The sequence below is a fragment of the Vigna umbellata genome, chromosome 4 (genome assembly GCF_029865625.1).
Source record: "Vigna umbellata cultivar VRB3 chromosome 4, Vumbellata_1.0, whole genome shotgun sequence".
Classification (NCBI taxonomy): Eukaryota; Viridiplantae; Streptophyta; class Magnoliopsida; order Fabales; family Fabaceae; genus Vigna; species Vigna umbellata.
This window is the reverse complement of record NC_142168.1, coordinates 62,986,232-62,996,231: the sequence shown is the minus strand read 5'-3', so window position 1 is coordinate 62,996,231 and position 10,000 is coordinate 62,986,232. Positions and strand designations below refer to the sequence as shown.

The 10,000-nt window shown below is 30.0% G+C and overlaps 1 pseudogene across 1 annotated transcript; it reads left to right on the top strand.

Moving 5' to 3' along the window:
- The first annotated feature begins 205 nt into the window (after positions 1–205).
- On the top strand, positions 206–2,096 carry LOC148200865 (pre-mRNA-splicing factor SLU7-like; annotated as a pseudogene). The gene is made up of 4 exons (XR_015785936.1): positions 206–385; positions 488–600; positions 1,092–1,362; positions 1,483–2,096. The product of XR_015785936.1 is annotated as a pre-mRNA-splicing factor SLU7-like (transcript).
- The last annotated feature ends 7,904 nt before the right edge of the window (positions 2,097–10,000 follow it).

Genomic DNA, 10,000 nt, shown 5'->3' with positions numbered 1-10,000 from the left:
TCATGTTAAGAGGTGAATTTTTGTTTAGTACCAGTTTTAAAAGTGAAGATATTGAGTCCCAAAAATTGTATGAATAAAATTCTATCTGTTAAGTTGCTAGGAACGTGGTTAACTTAGGTACACTTTTTTTCTCTCTCCTCGCTCTTCCTATCACCTTTTTCTCTCTCTTCTATTTCTCTCACCATCAATGTTTTTTTAAACTTTTTTGGCATGGATTTCAGTGGCATTTAAAACCAAGGAGGACCATTGGAAATAGATTGAGTTGGAGGAGACACAAAAAGCGGGGCTTGTGCCAGCTGAACTTGATGAGGATGGGAAGAAAATCAAGCTTCATATTCCCTAGTATATGTCATTTGCGCCTTGGTATCTTAATGCCGAGAGACCTGTAAGTGTTTCCACCTTTTAGAGTTATTGAGATCGGTAGGAATTTGGGGTGTTTAATGTATAAAAATTAACATTTTCTTTCGTCTTATTGTTATGCTTGTAGAATTTGAAACATCAAAGAAAATGGAAATCTGATCCCAATTACACCAAATCATGGTACGATAGAGGTGCTAAAATTCATCAGGCAAACAAGTATAGAAAAGGCGCATGCGAAAAGTAAGTGATCTTTATCTGTCAAATATCTGAGCATTTGTTTGTGTTTAATGTATACTTCTTGTATGAGAAACAACTTGTAAACTCTTGATTAAACATTTACTAGTTATTGGTTATAAGACAATAAATAAATATGATGTTTACTTGCTTGTCAATTTTTTCCTGAAAGTAATGTGTTTAGGTAGACACTCACATAATCAGTCAATGTGTATTTTAGGTTTTCGAAGTCTGAATCCTTTATTTAGTTTTTGTAGTGTTCTTTAAACTACATGATAATGGCTGCAAGTTGGACTATATATAGCATAACAAATGACTTAATTATTTATGTTTTTACCTTATAATTTCATTACTTATGAGTAAGTGAATATGTTATTTGATATGTTTTGTTATTAAGACATGTTTTTTAAATATTATCTTTCAAATCCCGTAAACTATTTGACAACCAGGCTTGTCTCTGAATTTATTTATGGACCACTCCAATCTTCTTGTTACAGTTGTGGAGCTATGACACGTGATGTGAAGTCATGATGTATGGAAAGACCACGAAAAGTGGGAGCAAAATGGACAAACACTCACATTGCCCCTGATGAGGAGAAGAGCAACCAAAATGGTGAGGATGCTGCAAGTGATGAGGATGAAGATGAGGATGAAGATGAAGATGATTTAAGGGTAGATGAAGCAAAGGTTGTGAGAGCAAGCAAATGGACTTTGCAAAGGTTGAGAAGCGTGTGCGTACAACAGGTGTGGGAGCACAGGAACTGTGAGGTAATTTTTATGTTACCGTCATTTTAATACATCTGGTCAGTTTAATTTGTCTTATATTTAAGGTTATCTATTTCATTATTTATTTTAGATGAATTGGAGCTGAAATATTTTTTCCCACAGGAATTTACGTATTCGAGAGGATACTGTAAAATATCTTCTTAATCTTGATGTTAATTCAACACATTATGATCCCAAGATCAGATCCATGGGAGAGGATCCACTTCCACATGCTGATCCAAATGAAATGTTTTATGGGGTAACTTGTCTTTTGAATGAAAATTTGTAACACTTTAACTTGTTTCTACTGCTGTATGTAATCTTGTATTTAGACTGAACATGCTTTTGTACTGTAGGGTTAATGATGAGAGAAATATAAAAGAGAGAAACCAGGAAAAGTAGAGGAGAGAGAAAAAAAGTACAGTAAAATTAACGTCGTTATTATCAACTTAACGGATAAGACTTTATTGATACAATTTTACAATTTTGGAATTCAATATTTTCACTTTTAAAATTGTATACTAAAAAAAATAACGTAAAAAACAAAATAAACATTTAAACCTACAAGAATTTTGCGTGTTGCTTAAATAAAAGTTTCCCTTAGTTTGGTACGGTGACAAATCAATAAGAAAACAAACCCGATGAAATTCCGAAAATAACCACTGATTGACACCTGTTTCAAAACAGGGGTTTTTGGGTCAATGCAACAGTACTGCTTTGACCAATGCTTTCGAACGCGGCAAACCCTTGAGGAAATTTCAAAATGGCCCACTGTAATTCCATGAGTCCAATTGTGATGGCCCCAACTTCTTCAGAATTAATTTTAGTATCTTTATAATGTCTTCAATTTTTTGTATATAGCTATGAAAAGTTGAAGTTGTTCAGGATTAAAATATTATATATTGCATAATCTTTAATTTATTTTAAAATTTATAATTTAAATTAAAAAAATATACATTTTTAATTTCATAATCTAAAAACATTATTATGAAAGTTCCTTATGTCAATACTTTTTTTGTCGATAAATATTCCTGTGTTTTTCTCAAAATTTTTTGGAAACAATTATAGCAATTTATTAAGTGAAATGCATTACGAAATATTCGAGGGATGTTACCAAATTTAATGTGAGTAAATTCCCACTAAATAAATTTATGAACAGTTTCTGACTGCATAAAAAAGTTCTGGAATACAATTCACTTTTTTATCCACAAAGTTTCAGTTGTATAAAATCGATGGAAAAAGTAATATTTTATATAAATTTTGAGAGTTTTTCACGAATATTGATGATGAAAAATATCAATCTTTTAAATGATTTAGCTTATAAGTTTGGTTAGCAATTTGAGTTTAGAATAAACAATGATTTAGTTTTATAATTTGATCACCAATTAAATATATTATAAAAGAATTAAATATATTTGACCACTAATTGGGTAAGAGTTAATCTGAAAGGAGAACTCAACATGGAAGAACGAATTAATCAAGAGAGGGAATTCAATTTTAAGGAAAAACTTGGTCTCGAGAGAGCTTAGTCCAAAAGAGAGTGCTTAGTCCAAAATGGAGAGCTCGGGCGAGCTCTACCTTGAGGGAGAGTTCGCCCTAGAGGAGAGCTTGGCCTTGAATGGAAGCTCAACTTGAAGGAAGAGCTCAACCTCGATGGAGAGTTCAACTTGGATGGAGAGCTAGACTTTTATATATCACTCAACTAAGTTATGTTCATTTCTCTTCCAAAAATCTTTTAGAGGATTTCACTATATTTTCAATAACGTTACACTTGAGTATTAACACCTGTCCCATGGCTTTTTTGGTCATTTGCATCTATATTGATTTGACAGTTCACTGCTTTTAAAAATACGATACTTCAATTTCGTGCTCTTGTTGAATACCTACTCATTTAACTCGTCATCCTGTAAGAACTCGATTTAGAGACTTAGGCTTGTGATTGAGGGGATTTGAGAGAATTTGAAGGTAAATTTTTTTGTTGTTTATTTGAGTGGATTTGGAGGTAAGTGAGTAGGATTTGATTGATGTGACACTAAAAAATTTACCTTCAAATTCCCTCAATCACTCTCTTCTAGATCCATTCAAGTGAACAAAGCCTTAAAGATCTCGGCTTGGAGGAGGTCGGTCTCTAATCCTTTGTTCACTTGAATGGGATTTGGGGGAGAGTAATTGAGTGGATTTGAGAGGATTTGAAGATAATTTTTTTTGTTGAAAACGTTTGTGAGAATTAGTGTAGGATTTGATTGATGTGACAGATTAAAAAAATTTACTTCCAAACATTCTCACCTACCTCCAAATCCATTCAAATAAACAAAAAAAAATATTTTCAAATCCTCTCAAATCCATTTAATCACTCTCCCCCAAATTCATTTAAGTGAACAAAGAGTTTCGCTTAAAGAAATCTGGCATGAGAACTCAACTTAAAAGAGGTTAGGCTGGTGGGCCTCGACTTGTAAGAACTCGGTTTAGAAAACTCTGTAGTAGCTAGAAAAATTCAACTAACGAATATATAATATAATTATTTTAATAATAATAATTACAACAATACAACTTAATTTTTATCCTATCTCATTACATAATAATTTCATTACTTTATTATTTTTATACATAGAATGAAAACAATTATTAAAAAAAAAAACAGCCCACTCGACTAGTATCACCAAAATAAAAACAATATAATTGGAAAGATGTATTTGGTTTTTAGAATATTCAACCGATTATCAGAAAGGTGACCTAATCTTAAGTGTCATAAACTAGTATCTTTTACGATACTATTTGAAAGAATAGAAGCAGTGTTGGTCACAAATTTAGCATAGTCAAAGACATAAATACCATCTTTTTGTTTAAATAAACCAATCTTCTGAAAATTGTGAAATATATAGAAAATTAGTAAGACAAAATCTATGATCAAAATGCATAGTACCAGAATATTAAGAAAGGTTTGATATTGTTATAAGATGAAAATTGATTTAGAGAAACACATGTTGAAATTATTATGGAGTGAGGCAAATTTCTGTTGGATGAATGGGCTTCTTATCTCTTTTATTTTATTTTCTTCTTGAGTAGAAATATTGTGAATTTAAGATTGTTTGGTATTAAAGAATGGATGATTTTTGTAAGCGATATCAACAGTGAGGTCAATGAGTACAAAATTTGTTGGTATGTGTGTTATTGAGGTTTTGTTGTCATGAGTAACTACTTTCAGAATGATCTTCTTTTCCAAAAATGCAATTTTCTGGAGGTGTATGTCCAAATTCCATTTTCCAGTGAAAAAACATTTCATATCTCAATATAACTTCTACACTCTCTAACTTCCACAACACACAAAACCACTTTCTCCGCGAAGGAGACTAATTTCAAATAAAGCTTCCAAAAGTAAATTTGAAATTCCAAAAAAGAAATTTTTTTTTTTGAATTTCAAGGACATTCATCAAGGTAAACTAAAATATAACTTATGAATTTTACTATAAACTAAGATTATAATTCATGCTAATATAAATAAAATAAAATGTTACGATAAACAAGTGATAGAGTTAAAAAAAACAAAAAAAAACTCAATATGTATACATTATTGACCTTAAAATCAAGTAACAACACATAACGTTAAATTTATCATTTATTGACTGTATTAATTATAAAAGAAAGTAAGTAAAATAGTTTACGTGTTGGTTCAGCCTTTACATGTAGTGTAATTTTATTAGGTTTTTTTCTCTCTAAACCCATAAGTTTTAAAATAATTATTTTATCCTTCCTAAAAGTGACTTTCAGATTATTCCCTTCCAAAATTCTTCGCAACAAATTTGTTAAACTATTTAAAACATGATTTTAACAACAGAATTTTTATAATAGAAATTCGAAATAAAATTTTCAGAACATATTTTACTGAACATATAAAATATATTTCTAGATGAATTTCTTAGAGTAAAATTTCTGGAACAAACTTTTTAAAACATATACGATAATTTATAAAATGATTTTTTTTCTGTCGGTGAAATGGAGAATAAAGGTGCAAACGGAATGATGTTTATGGCGGCATAAGACGACAATGACAACAAATGACAGAGGCACGGGGAATATATTTTATACTTTTTTTTGTTACTATGATATGTAGATAGTAATAATGGGGTGCGATAAGAAAACTTTTATTTTAGATTCAATCGATAAAAAATATGGGTGTTACTCCCTTCACCCCCACACGTCTCTTCCTCTACCTCTCCAATTTTCTAAAATGCTAATTATATCCTTCTAAAATGACAATTATATCCTCAAAAGTTAAAATTTTTTATTTTTATTATTTTAATATTTTAATTTATTTAAAACTTCTGATTTACTTCCCTCTGCACCTCTTCCTCTCTTCCATTTTCGTTTACCTTTCTCTCTTCCGTTAAGCTTCTTCTCCACCTATAACAAATTCATATTTAACAAATTCATATTTTAACAAAATTATTACGTTTAAAAACTAACCATATATAACATTTAAAATTATAAATTTAAATATAAATTACTGTAAATAAAATAAACAAATAAAATAAAAACGAAACGTAAAAGGAACACTGCCTCTGGACGGATGACATCCTTCAACGGATGTCAACATCAGTTGAAGGAAAAACGGATGTCGACATCCGTTTTGCCTTAAACGGATGTCGACATCCGTTTTGCCTTAAACGGATGTTGACATCCGTTGAAGGATGTCATCCGTCCATAAGCAGTGTTCCTTCTACATTTCGTTTTTATTTTACTACGTTTTGCGGCTCATGCAAGGATTATAGGCTTGGATATTAAAAGGATTATTGGAAGTATGGGAAGGATTTAGGGTTTAGGATTATTGGAAGGATTATGACTACGTACCGGAGAGGAACCACGACAAGGACACACACCATAAACGCACTGCACCACGTACTGCACTGAGAACAAGAAGAAGATTGTTTGATATTCTTTCACGATCACCAAGCTTTGTAGAAAAAATATTACTCATACAAAGAACTACGTATGTTATCAGTGAAATATGTTATAAATGAATAAAATTAAAAAACAAACAATTTAAAAATAAAATTTTACTGAGGGCAAAATAGTAAAGGAAAGGTGAGAGGAAGGGGCAAAATAGTAAAGGGGAGGTGGAGGAAAGAGATGTGTGGGGGTGGAGGGAGCAACACCCAAAAAATATTCAGCCTCAAATATTCACGGCCTTTTTCAGTCTAGCCCAATATCCTTTTGGATTAGCACGTTCATTCGTAGTTAAGACATGTAAAGTTGAAGTAACATGGTGGATAGTAATGCAATTGCTTCCTGCACCCATCAGAAAGCTTCCCAAAAATGTTTTCCAGAAAACGAAGGATGATTGATTTCTGGAAAAAAATTCAAAATTATTTATTGTATTCTGGAAAAATAAATTCTGGAAGTGATAGGGTGCAGAAAGGAAATGATAGGGTGCAGTACACAATCACTTACCGAGTTTTATTTTCCTTAATTAAGATATATCAATTAAAATTCTGATTAAAGTTGATATTTTGGAAGTTTAATCAACCTCTCGGAAAGCTTTAGTAACTCCAGATGATTTTCGTGCATCTATTTACTAGAGTTTGAATTAGATATATTGGAATGTAGTGCTATTTTGAGAGATGTTGAGTTATTTTGAATGAAATTGGATGGAGATATGATTTTAATTGTGTACCATATTGGGTTTATCTGGAGTAGTCAAATTCAATTGGAAATATTCTTTAATTAAGTTTTGGCTTATATTAGTAGTATTTTAATGTTTTAAACTCATTAGAACTTGCAAAATTTTGATGAGCAATTTTAACTTGTAGGAATATTTTTATTTTGCTAGTTTTTGATAATTTCTGCTTAAGTGCTAAGCTGACACTTAAATGTGTACCATCATTGTTTGCATCCAGCATTGTCCTTCAAGTGTTGTCAGAGTCACCTAAGAGATTGTCCTCTTTGATGAAGCTATTTGTTTTAAATGGATGGAAGAAATGAATGAGTTATCTTTGAATGATATTTTTGAATGCTTGTCTTAATTTTCAGTTGAAAAAATTGAAATTAGTTTATTTTTAAAGTTTTGATCTAATTTAACCTCTTAATTTTAGAAATATAAATTTAATTATTTAATTAAATTTATTAATTTATTTAACGTTTCAAATTCATTTTAGAATATAATTTGATTTGTCTAGACAGATTAACAAGACAGTTCAATGACTTCTAAAAATGAAAAACAAAACTAATTCAAAATTTGAAAAAGAAATTAACTTCAATTTATCTAAACATTAAGGAATAAAAATTATTAATATTTGAAACTTGGCTGTGCATCAATCATGTTGCTCAAACGACATTGATGACATTGATATGGAGTCCATGTTAATGTTTTTTAGTAATTTTTTTATGTATTTTCATCTTTAATTAAGTATATTTCTTATTTTAAAAGAGAAAATTAGAAAATTGTCATAGACTTTAAATTTAATGAATGAATTATGATTGATTTATAAGACATATTTTGGTTAAAATGATATTAATGAATCATTAATATTTCTGTGATAATTTTGTACACATATCAAATTAATTTGCATTTTTAGTTGAAAGTAATTTGAACCATTTTTATGTGAAATATTTGAATTTTTTATTCTAATACTTAAATTAAGAACATCGAATAAGATGGACTGAAAAGATATTATATTAACTTAAATAATGATACTGTATAGAAGGGCATAAAAAAGAAACTCATAATCCTAGGATTTCATTGCATAAAAAGTTTAAGTTATTCTCTCTATACTATTTACAATGTGTATAATTATTGTTATCAATAAAATATATTTTTTAAATTAAAATTACTTAAATTCAAGAGAAAAATTAGGGTATCTTTCATTGGTAGATGAACGGCTTAATCTCTAAAAAAAACAAGTTGTTTTGAAGGGTGAAATTTGATTTTAAATTATTTATAAAATTATAACTTTTTAAAAAATCTTTCAAAATCTGTTTTTGATTCTTAGTGTTTAAACGGTTTTTGTTTCAAAAAGTACGTTGAGTGTTTAGGATAAAATTATTATGATTTTAGCGTTTAGCATGTATATCCCTAAACAATTCACTTTTATCAATTGTTATTTCGTTAAAACACTATTTGTAAACTTCAAAAATGAGTTGCTAAGTAGTCTTGTCTTATTAGACATTCTTATCTTATTAAACGATCTGTCTTAAACAAGTGAAACGTGCGGAAAGCAAGTTTAGATAAAATTTTTTCATATATACTTTAACTATTGAAAAATAAGGAGTTCATCATTTGAAGTCCTCATTCATGATTATATGTTGGAGGTAGTTGGGTATACCATTTGGTGGGCATAGGTATGAATTTCTTCTTTAGAGTTTTAAATTCTTTGGGGTTGTTTACAAGATCAATATTACAAAAAATAATCTTTCTCTAAAATCCTCTAACTTTAAATGTGTGGGCACAAAAACATAAATTTGCACCAACGTCCTTAATAATGCGTGTGATATTTTCTTTGTCCCAATTACATTCTCCTTGTATAAAGGGAGATATGGTCTCTGTGCAGATTTGTGAAAAAGTTTTGTTAAGACAGATCGTCTATATGATGGATTATCTAATACCTTCATGTTTGAAGTTTAAAAAACAACGATAAACAAAATGATTATTTGACAAGTATTATCTGTGCGAAAGTAAATTGTTGGAAGAAAGACATCTTATGAAACAAGCGTTATGACATATGAATGATCAAAGAAAAGTTTCTGTAAAGGTTCTAGGACCAAACGACCTTGTCAGTAGCCGCACTATTACTAACGATGCTTATGAAGGACAACTAGACTAAACAATATTTTAGTAACGAATCAATGTGCTACATGATATTTTTTCTAAACGCGCTCATTATGTATCTTACTAAACAATGGAACAATGTGAACATGATGTTTTTTGTAAACATGCTTAAAACTATAAACAACACTCTAAAAACAATATGTTAACAACAACACTTCCTATAACACACACTCTCGTACTAAACAAGGATCACTAAATGATGCGCTAATGGGTTTAAAGGCTAAACGATACCTTTATATCTAAAGACGTTTTCATCCACGATGAAACCCTTAGCTACACATACTTATCCTTTCAAAAGTGTTAAACAATTTACATGCATAGAAAAATTGACAAAGTTGTTTTGAGCCGCAATGCAAACATAAATGCACAACTTTTCAACCCACAAAGTAATACGAAAAAGACAATATTTGTCAACATACATTTCTAGTATACTTTGTGCAGATGCCTATTAGCAGTATACACTTGCTCCATCACCGACAAGACAAAAGTGAATGTTACAAACAGAGAAGACATTCATGAAATTCTCTCTCATAAAAAGTCGTGCTGAAGATTTACATAACCAACTTTGGTTAAAGTATTGCCAAAGCATGTCTACTCTGACACATTGACTTCAACATATGGTTTTTACCTACAAAAGGCTACGAAGATCTGAAGATTGAAGACAAGCATCGTCTAATGGATCTTTTCCCATGTGATAAGTGTGATATTACCTATCTATCACACTTATCTTATAACCTTTATTTGTCTTTATATCATATGTTTTGTGTTGACATTCTATGAAAAGATGTAAGATTTGTGTAATAATTTTTAGAGATAGAC